Raw genomic sequence first — 20068 nt, forward strand, 5'->3', positions numbered from 1 at the left:
TTAGGACCCTTCATTTTCATTTATGCCTCTGAACAGTAGGTGAAAAATATTGCCTCCACAGTGAGTGGAGAACTTTGATTGGGCAGTATTCTATGCAGATCTGTAGCTGGGTAAACAAAAAATGAAAGTCTGGGGAGGACTGGGAGTCTCCGTGTCCTGCCATGTGAAATTTCCCGCCTGTTCATACATCTTTGCAGGGTCAAGGCAACATTAAAATATCTATATCAATAGTGATATAAATATGGATATCAATACAGATATATGAAATGCAAACATAAGATGTATGGCCAAAATTTTCATAGCTCATGAGACCCGATTTCCCTCCCCAACGCAAATAAAAAAGAAAGGGATGAATTACTATGAATAGGAAATGAGCACTGAAAATCACTAGGCAACTTTGCTAATTTCAGCCTAGATATTGTCACACAATCTTCCCTCATCCCAGACAGAAATATGCTATACACATAAAAATATTTACCACCAAAATTTGACCAAAAAAAAAATGAATGAAAAAATAAAATCGCACTGAGTCTCCCTGATATTTTCGTTCTTCCTCCAAATTTTTGGGCCCTGTTTTTTTACCAAAAAATATTGTCATTCTCCATCTCTCCTTCTAACTGGTTAGATTTCCATTGCTCTCCTGACCACCCAACCCACCCTCCTGCTGTCCCCTGATGCAGGGCCATATGGGGTGTGTGACACTACACCCCATATTCTTCATGGAGATATTGTTATAATATGAATTTGGAGTAACTAAGACATGTTTTAGGCAATATGGGTCTTGTGAGATATCATTGGAAAGGTTATTACTTACTGATTCTGATTATCTAATTATTACGTATGTGTCATTGTTATATCTGAAGTTAGGAATATTAGTTATCCAGCATAGAACAGCTTCAACCAGAGTGATAGAGGGCACCCCACACACTGCAATATCCCAGTGACTAGTGGTGAGGGACTCACCTGAGAAGTAGCAGAGCCTTGTTCAAATCCCCCTTCTTCTCCCTCCAACAGGGGAGGAACTTGAACAGGGATCGCTGACATCCCAGCTGAGTGCCCTAACCACTGGGCTAAAAGTGACAAGGGAGTCCCTACTTCCACCCCAACTTTTTGCATGAGCTCACCTACCAACTGGGACCCCTTGGGTGAGTTAGGTGGGGGAACTCTGGGATGTATGTGTCCAGATGTCTGGTCTGAGGCTGCCGTGTGCATGCCCAGAGACACCCTCGGGAATTTGACTGCAAACAGTAGGATGCTGGTTGAGTTTAGCTGCCTACAGTGTTTGGGAGCAGTTGAGTGGAGGTTTAGAGAACCCTCTTGGGCCTGATTCTGTGATTTAGGCACCTACAGTAGTTAAGAGCCAAAGTCCATATTTTGTATCTCGCCCCCTGCTGCTTTTGAAAATTTCACTCATTCCTATCTGCATCTTTAGGCAAATAAATACTATTAAAGCTCCCCAGCTCTGTGTGTGTGTGTGTTTTTACAGTCTGCGTAGTAACTGTGCCTCTTGACCATGGGCATCTCAGATTGGTTACAATGGAAGCATAACGGGTAGCAATGCTTCTGTGTTCTCCTTTTGAAAATAGTATTTTAATCACACATTAGTTTGAGATGCAGGAGAACTTTTTGTACAATGGCCCAGATTCTCATTTCAGTTACACTTGTGTAATTACAAACGATTTCCCCTTACTCCAGTGGTGTATCCATTATCAGAACCTGGCCCAGTATCTCAGTGATAAACCCCGGGTTCAGATACACCCTGGTGTAGCCACAGTGAAATGAGAGGAGTTACACCAGGGAACAACTTGGCCCATAGTATTGAAAAATCATTGCCACTTACTAGCAATATTTCAGAGGACATGACACAATCTATGCTGCTGTAAATTAATACCCAAAGGTCCTAACTGCAAACCCTCCATCACCAGTGGGATATATTAGTGAAGACACAGTTTAGAGTCCAGCGAGGAATTCTTGTGTTGTGTTTATACCTCAGTTATTTAAATCCCAAATTCCCTGGATGTTGCAAGGGGCTCAGAACAGTCAGCTGGGCTTTTCACTGATATGAATCCAGGTGATTTTGCTACTGTCTAAATGCTGGTAAAAAGGGATGGCAATTTGGTAGCTTTGGCCCATTTTCTAGTGGACACAGGTCAAAACCATGGCTCCGGCTCCAGGCCTAGGACCTCTGTGAAGCCAATAGGTGGAGCGTTGATGACTTTTGGTGGCGTCTGACCTGTTCCTCAATATTAGTTTGTTCATCACTATATACCCTTAGACTGGATAGGAGTGTCTATCTGTAGACTAGTTATGAGAATTCAAGTATATACAGTCACTAACCAGCTAATTAATAAAAAGAATGGTACCAGTTAAGCATTCAGTCATACTCATTAATAACCATGCCATTTTCTTTAAGAAGACATTCAGAAATTCATGATTCTTTATGTCTGAGCTGTTCAAAGAAACCAAAGGGAATTAGATGCCCAATTGCCATGGAAAATCTCTCAGAATTGGGCTTCTAACTCCCATAGGTCCCTTTAAAATCCAAGGTGGCTTTATGGGTAAACATTATGTTATGTGTATTCACAGAGTATCTCCAGATTGCAAGAACAATTAAGGTTTTAAAGAGTTATTTTATTCTGAGTAGCATTATTTATTATTTTATAGCACACACAGGTATGCTAAAAATTTCACAGAAAATTACTATTCCATAAGAAATGAGTTTACGATCCCACTGAATGACATTTTAAGATACATCAAAACTTCAGCAATCCCATGATATACATAAGTGATAAAAATGCTTGGCACTTCTAACCTAGATGAGGTTAACATGAGCTTGAATTTTTACCTCTGCTGAATGGCTTTTGTTTTACATTGGTTTAAATTAGAGGGGAATCTGTACTATTGACTTGAGTGAATTTTTCATAGAATCAAACATTTTAAGGCCAGTGGGGACTTTAGGGCAATCCCATCCGTAGAATCTCAGCTGGCGGCTCCTCAGTATAACCCAGCAAGTTCAGCTGAACATAAGGATACTTTTCAGAGAGATACCTCACCCCTTAGATAATACACGGATTCTAAGGCCAGAAGGGACCATTCTGCTCATCTGGTCTAATCTCCTATAGAGAACAGGCCAGAGAATTTCCCCCAAAATAATTCCTTTTGAACTAGAGCAAAACTTAAAAAAAACCCAATCCAATCTTGTTTTAAAACTTGCCAATGATGGAGAATCCACCACAACCTTTGGGAAATTGTTTTCATGATTAATTAGTCTCTCTCTTAAAAATTATGCCTTATTTCCAGTCTGTAATTAAGTTATTACTTACCCTTCACTTCAATAAGCAAAATATAGATAGCTCCTTCCGTCTCTGCCATGAGACAGTTTTCTAGACCATGAATCAGTCTTCTAACCTTTCTCTGAAACCATTCCAGTTATTCAACATGGTTTTTAATGTAGGGCCACCAGGACTGGGAACAAAATTCCAGTGATGGTCTCACCGACATATTATACATTTACATGACCGTGAATGTAAGGAGAAATAATCCTTCAATGGAGAGACGCATGATTTGCACCTGTCTGAGAGGAGAACACTGAAGGCGGTTTAGACATGAATATTACCTATTTAAGACAAGGATGGAGCTGCACAATTTCCCCACTCCCAGAGTTTCCCAAGCACAGCACACAACAATATCATACCATAGATTTTGCCTGAGGGAACCTTTTCCTTCCTGTTGATTTCCTGAGAGCACATTTTATCTCCCTGTTCCTCGGGCTGTAAATAACAGGGTTAAATGTTGCAGTTAGCACCAGGTAAATCAAGAAAAGGAGCCTGTCTTATACTGGTATCGTATACTGGTATAGCTTATTGCCCCTGATTGGTATCATATTGGTACCATAGCATCTGCACTAGGGGGATGTTACACTTTTAACAATATGGGTGTGGTACAATTTGTGTGTGTAGATGAGCCCTCAGTCTCTCCTTCTCACTCAGTGACTTCTTTATTCCTCTCCCATCTCTGTTTTCAATCTATTTCCTATGAATTGGTATTCCGCACCCTTGTATCTGAAAAGACTTAAGTCCCTGTGTTTGATCAGTGTTCGGGTACAATTTTCAAAAGCACCCTAAGTGACATAGATATTATATTTTTATCATTTATTAGTTGAATTTTTCTTATAATAGCTCCCCGGTCATGGACCAGGACCCCATTGTTCTAGGCGCTGTACAGATGCGAACAAAAACATGCTTCCTGCTCCAAAGAACAAAACTGATGGAATTTTTCACAGTAATAAATTTAAGCTTGTGGGGCTATGGCCCCATTGACATTCATGGCACTGTGGCTGACAGGATATGTCCTACGTAGCAAAACTTCTCCACAGACTTGAGAGGAGTGTTATTGATCTTAATAACTGGGTAGACATGAATCCCTGGGCAAAGCTTGGTGCTGACCCATATAAACTGGGAAGACTAAAGCCTTTCAGGCTGCAGGAGACTAAACTGTTTGAACCCAGGCAGAAACAGAGAGAGTGAAGTTCCACCAGTGACCAAGGTCCCTGCAATGGCATGGAATGGATTAGCTGAGGTATGCCCAGGTGATCCCAGCAGGAGCCCGACGCTGCAGAGGATGGTGAAAACCCTCAAGGTCCCTGCCCAATAGGAACTAGGGGAAAAATTTCTTCCCCATCCCAAATCTGGTGATTTGAAGACCCTGCACACATGAGCAAGACCCACCAGCCAGCCATCTAGAAAGACGATTATCCGAACCACCTCATAGCTCTGTCTCATCTCATTCCATGTCCCATCTCTAGTTGTAGCCAATCCCTGATGCTTCACAGGAAGCTGACCCTGCCAGCCCTCCCCCCATCTGTGCAATTGTGCACTGTTAAAAAAATCACCATAGTATCTGAGCATCGCATAGTCTTTAATGTACCCTTCATATGCAACAGCTGTAACTGTTATGAAAATTAATGTATGTAGTGTTGTTGTAGCCGTGCTGGTCCCAGGGTATTAGAGGGACAAGGTGGGTGAGGTGATATCTCATATTGGACCAACTTTTTTGGCGAGAGAAACCAGCTTTCTAGTTTACACAGAGCTGAAGAAGAAGTCAGTCCAATAACAGATATTACCTCACGCACCTTTTCTTATGAAAATTCATGACAGAGATCGGTTTCATTGACTTAAACTGAAGGAAACGCATGTGCAGTAAAAACTGTGTGTAATCCCTCTGGAGCCTGTGCCTTATTTTTTACTGACTCCTTATTAGAGGGAATGGAGCTGAATCTCTTCTCACTCACATGGTGTAAATCAGGAGTAACTTCACTGGAGTGAATCGGGCTCATTTTCCTCTGGCACACCTGGTGTAAATTAGAGTCTTTTGTTGCTTCATCTGAAACAACTAGATCTGGCCACCGTTGGGGATATGTCAAATTTCAGAATTTATGTCATAAGATGACCAATGGTACAGTCAGGGAGAAATGCATATCGAACAGTGAGGGTGGGGCTATTTATGCATCCCAGGAGCGAATGTGATGCTGGGATGCATGAACAGGGGAATGTCAAGTCAGAAAGGAGAGGTTATTTTACCTCTGTATTTGGCCCTGGTGTAACCACTGCTGGAATATAGTGTCCAGGTTTGATGTCCACAATTCAAGAAGAATATTGATAAAGTAGAAAGGGTTCAGAGAAGACCCACAAGAATGATTAAAGGATTAGAAAACATGTCTTATAGTGAAAGGTTCAAGGAGCTCAATCTATTTATCTTCACAAAGAGACGGTGAATGGGTTACTTGATTACAGTTTATAAGTATCTACTTGGGGGAAAATATTTAATAATGGGCTCTTCAATCTTGCAGACAGAGGTCTAACTCCATCCAGAGGCTGGAAGTAGAAGCTAGATCAAGTAGAAGCTAGACCCAACTGCTGGGCAGCTATATTGCGGAGAGAGGGGAATCTCAATATCTTTGGAATTAAATGGAAGATGTTAGTTACAAATTTAATTGATTTTCTTCTCTCCTTTAGATGCAATCAGTGGAAAACACTGAGTGGGGAAATCAAGCCACCATCACAAAATTCATTCTCGTGGGATTCGGAAATCTCCCTGAACTGCAGATTCTTCTCTTCCTGCTGTTTTCATTAGCGACTTTGTGACGATGGCCAGGAACATCCTCATTGTTGCTCTGGTTGTGGGTGATCAACAACTTCACACCCCCATGTATTTCTTCCTTAGAAAATTGTCCTGCTTGGAGACTTGCTACACCTAGCCCACCCTGCTGAGGATACTGGCCAGTCTCCTGACTTGGGACAGAACTATTTCTTTTGACGGCTGCATTGTACAAATGTATTTCTTTGGTTCTCTGGAGCTAAAGAATCTAGCAGCAATGTGGTATGATCATTATTTAGCAATGTGTAAACTCCTGCACTATGTAACCCTTATGAATAGGGTTTGGTCTCCTGCTTGCAGCTGGCTCTTGGTTAAGTGCATTTCTGGCTCTTACCATAACAGCATTGTTCGTATCACAATTAACTTTTTGGGGCCCCAATGAAATGGACCATTTCTTCTGTGATCTCAGCCCTGTGTTAAAGCTCTCCAGGACTGACATCTTCTGATGGCACTTACAGCTTTCATATTCGGCTCAATTTTCACTTTCCCCCCAATTCTGTTAATTGTTATGTTGTCTGTTGCTATTATAGGCACCATCCTGAGACTCTCGTCTGCCACGGGGAAGCAGAAGTCCTTTTCTATCTGCTCCTCTCACCTCATGGTGGTTGCAGCTTTCTATGGGACCCTGACGATTGTGTACGTCTTACCCAACAATGATACCCTGGGGGACCTGAACAAAGTGGGCTCGGTCTTCAACATGGTCCTGACTCCCTTGCTCAATCCTCTCATTTACCACCTGAGAAACTGGGAGGAAAAAGAGGCCCTGAGAAAAAGGTTAAGTGAATTTGTGCTGTGCACGAGAATGCAGACACTGTGAGCCAATTTATTTAGGATAAAATGAAATGGAGAGAATCTATGGTCCCATTGCAACAAATGGGAGTTAGGCACCTAGGTGCTCCTGAAAGTCTCAGTAGGTGCCTAAATATCTTTAAAGTTCTGGCTCCTGTATCCTAAGTTACTCAAAGGTCATCAAAGTTGAATTCAACCATATTAATAGAGAAAATAGTTTTTTAACAAAAAAAATTAATGTAAAAAATGACTTATTTTACAAAAAAAGTTGTCACCAAAAAGATAAAATTTTTTTTTTAAAAATTCCATTTTTTAATGAAATTATATTTTTATAAAAAAGATTTGAGAGGTTCTTCCTCCTCTCCTTCCTTTTTGCCCTTTTTGTCCCTTTTTTTCAGTAGCAAAATGGGAAAAGGACAAAAGGTGCATGACCATTTGGGGAAAATCGTCCCTCTTATGAATGCTAGTGGATCCTGGGGGTTGTCCATGCTTTTCTGTGTCAGACTGCAAACTTCTGTTTGATTTTAAGGCTGGTCTTTGCGTTCCTGCTGTCTTTTTGCTTCCACCCTAGACTAACATTCTAAGAGGTATAGTGAAGAACTAACAACAAAGGGTCATTCAACTTTGATGATCATTCATTTAAATGGAGCACTTGCTGTGATGGAACAAATAAATCCCACACTATCTTAAGGGAGTAGCAGGCTTAATTAGGGATGAGCCCCAGTGGGTGGATAATATAAAGGAAGGACTTCAGGGCAGTAAAAAGGAACAGAGTGAGTGGCTAGGAGTCCTGATTGTCTCTCCTAGGTAAGGAGACTGAGGGGGAGAATAGTACTTGGCATTCTCTCCTGTGATGGGAGCTCTGTCAGAGAGACCAGGAGCAGTAAAGGCTACATAGGGAGTTTTTACCCTGGTATTGGCCCGGGAGGGGGAAGGGCAGCAAGGGTGAAGAGACTCCTGAAGCATGCCTGGGAGAAGAATTCTAGGGAACAGCCCTGAGGGTCAGCGACTTGGGGGAGCTCAAACTCCAGAAAAAAAGCCCTGGGAACAAGCAATCTGTAGTAGATCAGGAAACAATTTTCCAGAGCCTGGGAGAGTTGATGAAGAGTTTGCCAAGGACTGGACCCAGGGAGGACAGAAGAATTTATGTTCTTTTGTATTTTGCTGGACTCTTTGTTTTACCCCAGAAGGGATGGGACAGAAAGCGTCCTGGCTGGTGGGCCAAGTCACTGAACGAACAGACCACTAGCAGGCCTGAATAGTGTCTGGTGGAGGCAGCTGAGGAAAGCACCCTGCAACAAGGCACACAGCCATAAGGGAGTTGCATGCTGGTGAGACACCCTTCCACAATCCCCCTTGCACAACGGCCTTGCCACCTGGGGCAAACCCACTTTTTAACACCGAACTCCAGGGGTGTGGAAGTGTCCAACAACGAATCACCTGGTAGGGTGCATAGGCTGGGTCTACACTACTACTACTTAGAAGTTAGATGGCCTTAGCTATGTCTTTCAGGGCTATGAAAAATGTTATGCACTGAGTGCTGTAGTGGGATCAGCCTAACCCCTGGTGTAGATGCAGATCGACAGAAGAATTATTCCATTAAACTAGCGACTGCCTCTCAGGCAGGTGAATTAACTAAACTGATGGAAAATCCCCTTCTGATGATGAAGAAAGTGTCTACATTATGGTGCTACAGCTATTCCATAGCTATGCTGGCCGAGCCCCCTCGTCTAGACACCGCATACGCTGACAGAAAAAGTTTTTCTGCTGGTGTAGGAACAGCACCTCCCAAATGATGTTAGCTGTGCAGAGAGTACCCTCTTCTGTCCACATTGCTGTGTCTAAACCAAAGGTTTTCTTGGCATAGCAATATTGCTTGGGGTGTGGTTAAGGGTAGGCCATGGCTTTGATCACATGCTCAGTCTGACTTGGGAAGTGGTCACCTGACAAAGGGGATGGGAGGTTAGAGAGTCTCTCACCAGTTAGTTGAAAGAGAGAGTAGAAGGACACTGACTGCAGGGGTCAGAGATAGAGATTCAATTCAATTCAGAGAAGGAGGCATGAGCTACAGGAATGGGAATCCTAGGTACCATAAAGGACTCTGGCCCAAGTCCTAAGAATGCTCCAGATGGGTGAGGAAACTGAGGCAGGGAAATATGCGTAAGTTTTCTACTGTTTTGTTCAACACAGTGTATTTCTCATTCAATCTAGGTAAAGAGTAATTGTGTTTAGAGGCCTTCACAAAGCCTGTGCATCTGTTTGCTTTATCTTTCATCTGCCCCTGGAGCAGTGAACTGTAAACTGAGAGCACCTACGTGGGTGGATCTTTGGGATGGGTGGTCCTTGACCTACTAGGGCATCTGGGGCAGCAGCACTGGTCCTCGGGGACTAAGGTAACTGGGTCATGTCGTTCCATTTCCATGATGGGTTAGAAAGCAGAAACCATGCTGCAGCCTGCTGAGATCCGGGAAAGCTTAATGCACACATGGCTACAGTACTGGGACCCAACCCAGCTGCCTGGCGAATATCCAATTTTGGTTCCAAACAAACCAATTTTTTCCTCTTTTTTTGAGTCAGCCACTGAACCAAAATCAATTTTTCGCTCCGTTCTAATCTTCAGGCACCTTATTATCTATAAGGCCTGGCCCTAAGTGACTTATAAATACAAGTCCAACTGGCAGGTAGATGATTTAGGTAATAATATGTATTATCCACACCATATATACGTTAGTGTGCATTAAGCGCAAATAATATTAAGCACAAATAATACAGCATAGCCTAAATTGGCCTACGCCTTAACTATACCCAATTCTCTTATTCTAAGTATCCCATAACAGCCTGCATTATCAAAAGTCAGCTTTGGCTGAAGTATATTGTATAGTTGCCCAGATCAGGATAGATGATAATTTTAGCATAGTGACAGCTAGGGAGTTATTTTCACAGGTGTGTACTGGAATGACCCAGACAGGACAAGACATATGTCTGTTCTGCCCTAGTACAGGCCTAGCAGATGCTTTCATGCCCTTTGGTGCTTGAAATGCATCTCTTCAGACCAAGGAGATAATGGGTACACCATAGAAAGCTGAGACTGAAGCAGCTACCAGAAGCTCTCCGCTACCAGAAGCTCTCCTGTCCCACCGCTCCCGCCCTGCGGAGATGGGGTACATGGGCAGGGGGGAGTGAGGGAGGGGGACACCCTGACATCAGCACTCCCCTTGCCCCCCCTGCTCTGCACAGCAAACAGCAGAGTGCCAGGAGCCGCTTGCAAGGGGCTACTCTGAAACCTGTCATTATGCAAGGCACTATATAGTCATGTGTCCCAGTTCCCTCAGCCTCTCCCATCCTTATTCAAGATGTGGGCATACCCTGCACTTATATAGATGCTGTATGATATTTTCTGTCTTATTATCTATTCCTTTCTTAATGATTCCAACTTTCTGTTACCTTTTTTGACTGCCACTGCACATTGAGTGGATGTTTTCAGAGAACTATCCACAGTGACTCCAAGATGTCTTTCTTGAGTGGAAACTGCTAATTTAGACCCCATCATTTAGTATGTATAGTTGGGATTATGTTTCCCAATGTGCATTACTTTGCACTTATCAACATTGAATTTCATCCACCATTTTGTTTCCCAGTCACCCAGTTCTGAGAGAGCCTTTTGTAACTCTTCGCCGTCTGCCTGTCACTTAACTATTTTGAGTAGTTTCGTATCAACTGCAAATTTTGCCACCTCACTGTTTACCTCTTTTTCCAGACCATTTATGAATATGTTGAATAGGACTGGTTCCAGTACAGAACCCTGGGGGACACCACTATTTACCTCTCTCTATTCTGAAAACTTACCATATATTCCTACCGTTTGTTTCCTATCATTTAACCCGTTACTAAACTATGAGAGGACCTTCCCTGTTATCCCATGACAGCTTACTTTGCTTAAGAGCCTTCAGTCAGGGACCTTATCAAAGGCTTTCTGAAAATTTAAGTACACTATATCCACTGTCCTCACAGTTGTTGACCCCCTAAAAGAATTCTAGTAGATTAGTGAGGCATGATTCCCCTTTACAAAAACGGTGTTGACCCTTTCACAGAAAATTACGTTAATCTATGTGTCTGACAATTTTGTTCTTTACAATAGCTTCAGCTAGTTTTCCTGGTACTGAAGTCAGGCTTCTACTTGCCTGGATCACCTCTGGATCCCTTTTTAAGAATTGGTGTCAAACTAGCTATCCTCCAGCCATCTGGCACAGAGACTTATTTAAATGATAGGTTACAGACTACAGTTAGTAGTTCTGCAATTTCTCTTTAATTTATCAATTTGTTCCAAAACCTCCTCTCATGACACCTCAATCTGGAACAGTTCCTCAGATTTGTCGCCTAAAAGGAATGGTTTGGGAATCTCCCTCACATCCTCAGCTGTGAAGACCAATTGAAAAAAATCATTTAGTTTCTCTGCAATGTCCTTCTCATCCTTGAGTGGTCCTTTAGTATCTCGGTCATCCAGTGGCCCCACAGTTTGTTGAGCAGGTTTCCTGCTTCTGATGTATTTAAAACATATTTTTTCTATTACTTTTTGAGTCTTTGGCTAGCAGTTTTTCAAATTCTTTTTTTCCTTCTTAATTATATCTGTACACTTCATTTGCCAGAGTTTATGCTCCTTTCTCTTTTCTCTCTAGGATTTAGCTCCCACTTATTAAAGGATGCTATTTTGCCTCTCACTGCTTCTTTTACTTTGTTGTTTAGCCACGGTGGCACCTTTTTCTTTCTCTTACTATATTTTTTAATTTGGGGTATACGTTCAATTTGAGCCTCTATTATGGTGCCTTTAAAAAGTTTCCATGCAGCTTGCAGGGATGTCACTTTTGGTGCTGTACCTTTTAATTTCTGTTTAACTGAACCTCTTCATTTTTGTGTGGTTCCCCTTTTATGATATTCACTGCTAAAGTGTTGGGCTGCTGTGATGTTTTCCCTGCCACGGGGATGTTAAATTTCATTATATTATGGTCACAATTATCAAGAGGTTCAGCTATATTCACTTTTTGGACCAGATCCTGTGCTCCACTAAGGACTAAATGAAGAACTGCCTCTCCTCTTGTGGGATCCAGGACTAGCTGCTCCAAGAAGCAGTCATTTAAGGTGACAAGGAACTTTATCTCTGCGTCCCGTCCTGAGGTGATATTTACCAGTCAATATCAGAATAATTGAAATCCCCCATTATTATTGAGTTTTTATTTTAATTTTCCCTCTAATCTCTCTGAGCATTTCACAGTCTTTCTTCTAGCATTGGTATATAAGCACTTTAAAATCTTGTCACTTTTTAGCTGTCTGCCATTACATGATGTAATTGAATGTGCCTTTTTACATTTGACTGTTTCTCATCAGATCCTACCTGTATTTTACCATCTTCCATCCTTTCCTCCTTACTAGGACATAGAGAGTCTCCATTAATAGACTCTCCCCTAAGAGATGTCTCTGTCCAAACCATGTGCTCCTCTGCACCTGTCGGCTTTCCCCCAGCCCTTAGTTTACCTCTCTTACCTTTTTAATTTTAAGTGCCAACCTCTTAAGGATAGGAGTCTTCCTCTGTTTATTGACAACGTCACTTTTCCAGTGGAGAGATGCAGTGGCACGAGGTTACCTGCTCCAAGTTTCCGCCAGTGTAACCGACAGCACAACCTGACTGCGTGTACTCCATCAATATTTAATGATTTTCTGTTTCTAGGTACATATTATGGAGAAAGCAGAAGTAAGAAATCAAATGCCCATTGTGGAATTCATCCTCTTAGGATTTGGGAATGTCCCTGAACTGCTCATAAGACCTGACTTTCCTCCCCCACCTAAATAAAAAGAAAGGAATGAATTAAAATGAATAGGAAATGAGACCAAAATCACTAGAAAACTTTTCAAATCTCAGCCTAGATAGTGTCACACGGGCCTCCCTCATCACAGACAGCAATACGCTATACACCTAAAAATATTTACCACCCAAGTTTGACAAAAATGAATTAAAGAATAAAATCTCACTGAGACTCCCTGGTATTTTTGTTCTTCCTCCCAATTTTTGGGCCATGTGTTTTGCCAAAAAATATCATGATTCCCCTGCTCTCCTTGAAACTGGTTAGGTGTCCATTGCTATCCTGACCACTCATCCCACCCTCCTGCTGTCCCCTGATGCAGGGCCATGTGGGGTTCATAGACAGGGGTATGTACAGTTTGTGGCCTCATGTATCAGGCTTTGTTTGGATGGAGAGTTGATTTGGTCAGCTCGAAGTGATTCATGAATTTAACTCAAATTAACTGAATACTTTCAGCAAATATCAATCCAGATCTTTCCGGACTTAGATGCTGGGCAGCAACCCGGCCTGTTATAACATTTAACCTGATGGTTAGAGCACTCATGTGGAGTGTGTATGTGTGTGTGTGGAACACCCACGTTCAATATCCCCCCTGCCTGATGCGGAGCTGGAGTCTTCAGTCTCCCGCACTGGAATACTCTCTGCACGAGTTCACTCTCTCTTGCTCCTGTTAAAGTGGTTCCGTTGGGTATAAATAATTAAATAATCATTGAAACAGGGAGTTGAACCTTGATCTCTTGGGCCGGTTTTGTTCAATATCTTCATAAATGATCTGGAGTATGGTGTGGATTGCACTCTCAGCAAATTTGCGGATGATACTAAACTGGGAGGAGTGGTAGATACGCTGGAGGGGAGGGATAGGATACCGAAGTACCTAGACAAATTGGAGGATTGGGCCAAAAGAAATCTGATGAGGTTCAATAAGGATAAGTGCAGGGTCCTGCACTTAGGACGGAAGAACCCAATGCACAGCTACAGACTAGGGACCGAATGGCTAGGCAGCAGTTCTGCGGAAAAGGACCTAGGGGTGACAGTGGACGAGAAGCTGGATATGAGTCAGCAGTGTTCCCTTGTTGCCAAGAAGGCCAATGGCATTTTGGGATGTATAAGTAGGGGAATAGCGAGCAGATCGAGGGACGTGATCGTTCCCCTCTATTCGACATTGGTGAGGCCTCATCTGGAGTACTGTGTCCAGTTTTGGGCCCCACACTTCAAGAAGGATGTGGATAAATTGGAGAGAGTCCAGCGAAGGGCAACAAAAATGATTAGGGATCTGGAACACATGAGTTATGAGGAGAGGCTGAGGGAGCTGGGATTGTTTAGCCTGCAGAAGAGAAGAATGAGGGGGGATTTGATAGCTGCTTTCAACTACCTGAAAGGGGGTTCCAAAGAGGATGGCTCTAGACTGTTCTCAATGGTAGCAGATGACAGAACGAGGAGTAATGGTCTGAAGCTGCAGTGGGGGAGGTTTAGATTGGATATTAGGAAAAACTTTTTCACTAAGAGGGTGGTGAAACACTGGAATGTGTTACCTAGGGAGGTGGTAGAATCTCCTTCCTTAGAGGTTTTTAAGGTCAGGCTTGACAAAGCCCTGGCTGGGATGATTTAACTGGGAATTGGTCCTGCTTCGAGCAGGGGGTTGGACTAGATGACCTTCTGGGGTCCCTTCCAACCCTTATATTCTATGATTCTATGATTCTATGACTTGCTTTCAAGCTCAATGACTATTGTGGTAAACCCAGGACAAACAGCTACAAAAGGGGGGTAGTAACTAGTACTAGGGGATGGAAAGATATCCACTGAGGAGAGATAACCAGGGGGCAATAAGGTTCAGCTGGAAAAGGGGTTGCTAGGGTACCAATTAGGTTCAGCTGACTCCAACTACTTGGGACCTTTTTAAACCCTCCCCTGGGTGGAAGGAGGGGAGAGTGAGAGGAGCGAGGAAGCTGCCAGTAGGCTGTTTGCAGCAAGACACCAGACCTTTCCAGTAGGGAGGCTGCACTCGATCCCCACAAGGGAAGGAAAACAAGCACAAGGGACTGACTGAGGAGAGGAGTAGCAGGACCCTGTGCCACCTATAAGGATTCATCTTGCCCCAAACCTGAGTTTCCAAGGCTAAGAAGGACTGAGCCTACTGAGGCAAACAAGGTATTTTGCCACACTATTCATTCTCATCTTGAATGACACTGACTAGTCATTGGGCTAGGACAAGCAAGTGAGAATGACTTCATAGCTTGGTGGTAAGGCTTTTGTTTTCCATAACTGCCAGAGAAATGAAAAATCATTGGTTCACTGAGCTCTAATTGTCATCTTCTGCCACAGAACATCTGGCAGGTCAGAAATACATGCTGAATGGGTTATCCATCAAAGGTTGTGTGTCCTGTGGTTAAGACATAGGTATGAGAATCATGAATCTTCGTGTCTCTTCCTAGATCAGCCACCTCTCCCTGTAGGCCAGAAAGTTTGTCACAAAGAAATTCATCCTTATCCAGAGTGTAGTGTATTGAAAACTGTGTTAAAATTACAAGCTATCATTCTGAGTGTAAGGGGTTTTTCTGGTCCTGCTTGCAGATGTGGAGCTCTGTACGGAAACATATGCTCTGGTTGTTGTGAGTCATTCTGCAGCCTCCCAGCCTAGAGTTAGGCCTCTTTGTTTGAGGGAGCAGCCTGCTTTGTCTCTCAGTTTTTGTGTCGTATGGGTCTGAATTCTATGAAATATAGTAATGTCACATTGCAACCTTCAAGCAAGACTGTTTTATGTTTTTATCTGACTGTGAACATAACACAGATGCATGGAAAAAGAGGTTGGGAAATGGGATTTTTTTCTCACGGGGGGGTTGTTTTTAAGCACAATACAAAAAAGGTGACTTACAGCTGGTCAAAAGTCAGTGTTTTTTTTTCAGCAATTGTGAATAACTTTTTTTGTTGAAAAACTAAAACAGTTCTGTTTTTCTGCAACCACAAACCATAAAGTTTGGGCTGAAGATTGTGGAGGACTAACAAGTTTGGGATGGAAACTAAACACTTAGCAGCTGAAAACTGATTTTGTTTGTTTGTTTCTTTGTATCTGACTTATTATTATTTATTTGGAGGTTGTCTATTTCTGACAAAAAAAAATTAGAATGTTTGAGGAAAGCCAACACAAAAATGTTCATTTTACTGAAAACCTATTTTCTTGAAAAGAAAAATTGATGGAACAATGTCAACACTCCTGATGTGAACAATAACTGATTTTCCAAAGCGTCTGAGTGACTTAGGAATGTACGTCCCAATCAAAGTCCATTGAAACTGCGCACTTAAACACTTAGGGATGTGTCTACACAGCAAAGAAAAACCCTGTCTGGCCTGTGCCGCTGACTTGGGCTGAGGGGAGGTTTCATTGCTGTGAAGCCATTCAGGTTTGGGCTGCAGCCCGAGCTCTGGGCCCTCCCACATCACAGGGTCCTAGAGCCCACGTTCCTCGAGTCTACACCGCAATGAAACAGCTCCGCAGCCCAAGCCCCATGATCTTGAGTCAGCTGGCACGGGGCAGCTGTGAGTTTACTTTGCTGCATAGACGTAGCCTTAGGCACTTTGGGGAATCCTCCCCAACATCTCTTGCTTTTCAACCCCAAGAGTAAAATCCCCCATTTTAGTGTAGGGTTTCAGAAGCACTCAGTGCAGACCTAACTCTGTGTCTTTGATAGTATTTAAGCACGTTTGCAAATCCCACATCTACCTACAAATTGAATTGTTATTATGTTTCTGTTAAGCAGTAACACAGAAAACTGAACAGGTCGGTGAACTACAAATAAAGAAACAGATTCAGAGTAAGTGCTTCCGACTCCTCAGGCAGTGCTATTCAGCCATATCACTATTACTATTATTCTTACTATCCTAGTACCTTGGCACACCATTGTGCTAGGTGCTGTACAAACAGAGAACAAAAAGCCAGTCCCTGCTGCAAAGATTGTACAATCTAAGTAATCCCAGTTTAATTGGACAGTTTGCTCTTGCTCCTTTTCATTTGGCAGGAGAAGCTGAAAGCTGCTAGAGATTACTAGGGAATCAGGCCTTAAAATTAAGATAAATGAAATGATATCTATGTATATGGAGGCCAGGGTTGCAGGCCCATCCTTAAGGCTGATATCCATTTTGTATTTAAGACACGGATTTTGTCCTTGTTATCCCAGGACAAAATAACCTGTGCAGGAGAATTTTATCGTGGGTGTCAAATCACAGAAGAAATGGCTACTTTCACTGGGACCAGAAAAATGGAGGCACAAGATGACGATGAGGAGAATGATATACTAATCCTGGAGCTGCTAAGCCTGGAGCCAACTGCTAAATGGGTACAGGCCTTGAAGTCTATGAGAGGTGCACAGTGCAATGGATTCCCTACAGGAAACGCTCTGTAGTTGCCAAGTACCCAAGGAAATATTATTCTGTGATATAGGCTCTGACAGAAAATATTATTATTCCCAGTCGGGCAATACATCGGCATCTGGGGTATGATGGAGGATGTTTAACAGGTCTCCAAGCAGAACAAATTTCCCAGGACCACAGGCGTGTGAAGGTGGTGATGAACGACAACTAAGGTGGAAAGGTAGATGATGAGAAACACCAGGAAGAGTAGGATCTGCATCTCATAGGGGTTCTTAGGGTATGTCTACACGACGGAATAAGGTCGAATTTATAGAAGTCGGTTTTTTAGAAATCGGTTTTATATATTCGAGTGTGTGTCCCCACAGAAAATGCTCTAGTGCATTAACTCGGCGGAGTGCTTCCGCAGTACCGAGGCTTGAGTCGACTTCCGGAGCGTTGCACTGTGGGTAGCTATCCCGCAGTTCCCGCAGTCTCCGCTGCCCATTGGAATTCTGGGTTGAGATCCCAATGCCTGATGGGGCTAAAACATTGTCGCGGGTGGTTCTGGGTACATATTGTCAGGCCCCCGTTCCCTCCCTCCCTCCGTGAAAGCAAGGGCAGACAATCGTTTTGCGCCTTTTTTTCCTGAGTTACCTGTGCAGACGCCATACCATGGCAAGCATGCAGCCCGCTCAGGTAACCGTCACCCTATGTCTCCTGGGTGCTGGCTGACACGGTACGGCATTGCTACACAGTAGCAGAAACCTATTGCCTTCTGGCAGCAGACGGTACAATACGACCGGTAGCCGTCATCGTCATGTCCGAGGTGCTCCTGGCCACGTCGGCTGGGAGCGCCTGGGCAGACATGGGCGCAGGGACTAAATTTGGAGTGACTTGACCAGGTCATTCTCTTTAGTCCTGCAGTCAGTCCTATTGAACCGTCTTATGGTGAGCAGGCAGGCAATACGGATTGCTAGCAGTCCTATTCCATCATCTTCTGCTGACCAGCCACGAGATGTGGATGGCATGCAGTCCTTCTGCACCCTCTGCTGCTAGCCAAAGATGTAAAAGATAGATGGAGTGGATCAAAACAAGAAATAGACCAGATTTGTTTTGTACTCATTTGCCTTCTCCCCTGTCTAGGGGACTCATTCCTCTAGGTCACACTGCAGTCACTCACAGAGAAGGTGCAGTGAGGTAAATCTAGCCATGTATCAATCAGAGGCCAGGCTAACCTCCTTGTTCCAATAAGAACAATAACTTAGGTGCACCATTTCTTATTGGAACCCTCCGTGAAGTCCTGCCTGAAATACTCCTTGATGTAAAGACACCCCCTTTGTTGATTTTAGCTCCCTGAAGCCAACCCTGTAAGCCGTGTCGTCAGTTGCCCCTCCCTCCGTCAGAGCAACGGCAGACAATCGTTCCACGCCTTTTTTCTGTGCGGACGCCATACCAAGGCAAGCATGGAGGCCGCTCAGCTCACTTTGGCAATTAGGAGCACATTAAACACCACACGCATTATCCAGCAGTATATGCAGCACCAGAACCTGGCAAAGCGATACCGGGCGAGGAGGCAACGTCAGCGCGGTCACGTGAGTGATCAGGACATGGACACAGATTTCTCTGAAAGCATGGGCCCTGCCAATGCATGCATCATGGTACTAATGGGGCAGGTTCATGCTGTGGAACGCCGATTCTGGGCTCGGGAAACAAGCACAGACTGGTGGGACCGCATAGTGTTGCAGGTCTGGGACGATTCCCAGTGGCTGAGAAACTTTCGCATGCGTAAGGGCACTTTCATGGAACTTTGTGACTTGCTTTGCCCTGCCCTGAGGCGCATAAATACCAAGATGAGAGCAGCCCTCACAGTTGAGAAGCGAGCGGCGATAGCCCTGTGGAAGCTTGCAACGCCAGGCAGCTACCGGTCAGTTGGGAATCAATTTGGAGTTGGCAAATCTACTGTTGGGGCTGCTGTGATGCAAGTAGCCCACGCAATCAAAGATCTGCTGATATCAAGGGTAGTGACCCTGGGAAATGTGCAGGTCATAGTGGATGGCTTTGCCGCAGTGGGATTCGCGCAACGGAACCCATATCCCTATCTTGACACCGGAGCACCAAGCCGCCGAGTACATAAACCGCAAGGGGTACTTTTCAATAGTGCTGCAAGCTCTGGTGGATCACAAGGGACGTTTCAGCAACATCAAGGTGGGATGTCCGGGAAAGGTACATGACGCTCACATCTTCAGGAACTCTGGTCTGTTTCAAAAGCTGCAGGAAGGGACTTTATTCCCAGATCAGAAAATAACTGTTGGGGATGTTGAAATGTCTATATGTATCCTTGGGGACCCAGCCTACCCCTTAATGCCATGGCTCATGAAGCCGTACACAGGCAGCCTGGACAGTAGTCAGGAGCTGTTCAACTACAGGCTGAGCAAGTGCAGAATGGTGGTAGAATGTGCATTTGGATGTTTAAAGGCGCGCTGGCGCAGTTTACTGACTCGCTTAGACCTCAGCGAAACCAATATTCCCACTGTTATTACTGCTTGCTGTGTGCTCCACAATATCTGTGAGAGTAAGGGGGAGACGTTTATGGCGGGGTGGGAGGTTGAGGCAAATCGCCTGGCTGCTGGTTACGCGCAGCCAGACACCAGGGCGGTTAGAAGAGCACAGGAGGGCGCGGTGCGCATCAGAGAAGCTTTGAAAACCAGTTTCATGACTGGCCAGGCTACGGTGTGAAAGTTCTGTTTGTTTCTCCTTGATGAAACCCCCTGCCCCTTGGTTCACTCTACTTCCCTGTAAGCTAACCACCTTCCCCTCCTCCCTTCAATCACTGCTTGCAGAGGCAATAAAGTCATTGTTGCTTCACTTTCATGCATTCTTTATTCATTCATCAGACAAATAGGGGGATGACTACCAAGGTAGCC

General features: G+C 43.9%; 1 pseudogene; it reads left to right on the forward strand.

Annotated features, from left to right (window-relative positions):
* The first annotated feature begins 6373 nt into the window (after positions 1-6373).
* LOC142068880 (olfactory receptor 10A7-like) lies at positions 6374-6973 on the forward strand (annotated as a pseudogene).
* The last annotated feature ends 13095 nt before the right edge of the window (positions 6974-20068 follow it).

The sequence above is a fragment of the Caretta caretta genome, chromosome 13, assembly GCF_965140235.1.
Source record: "Caretta caretta isolate rCarCar2 chromosome 13, rCarCar1.hap1, whole genome shotgun sequence".
Taxonomy (NCBI): domain Eukaryota; kingdom Metazoa; phylum Chordata; order Testudines; family Cheloniidae; genus Caretta; species Caretta caretta.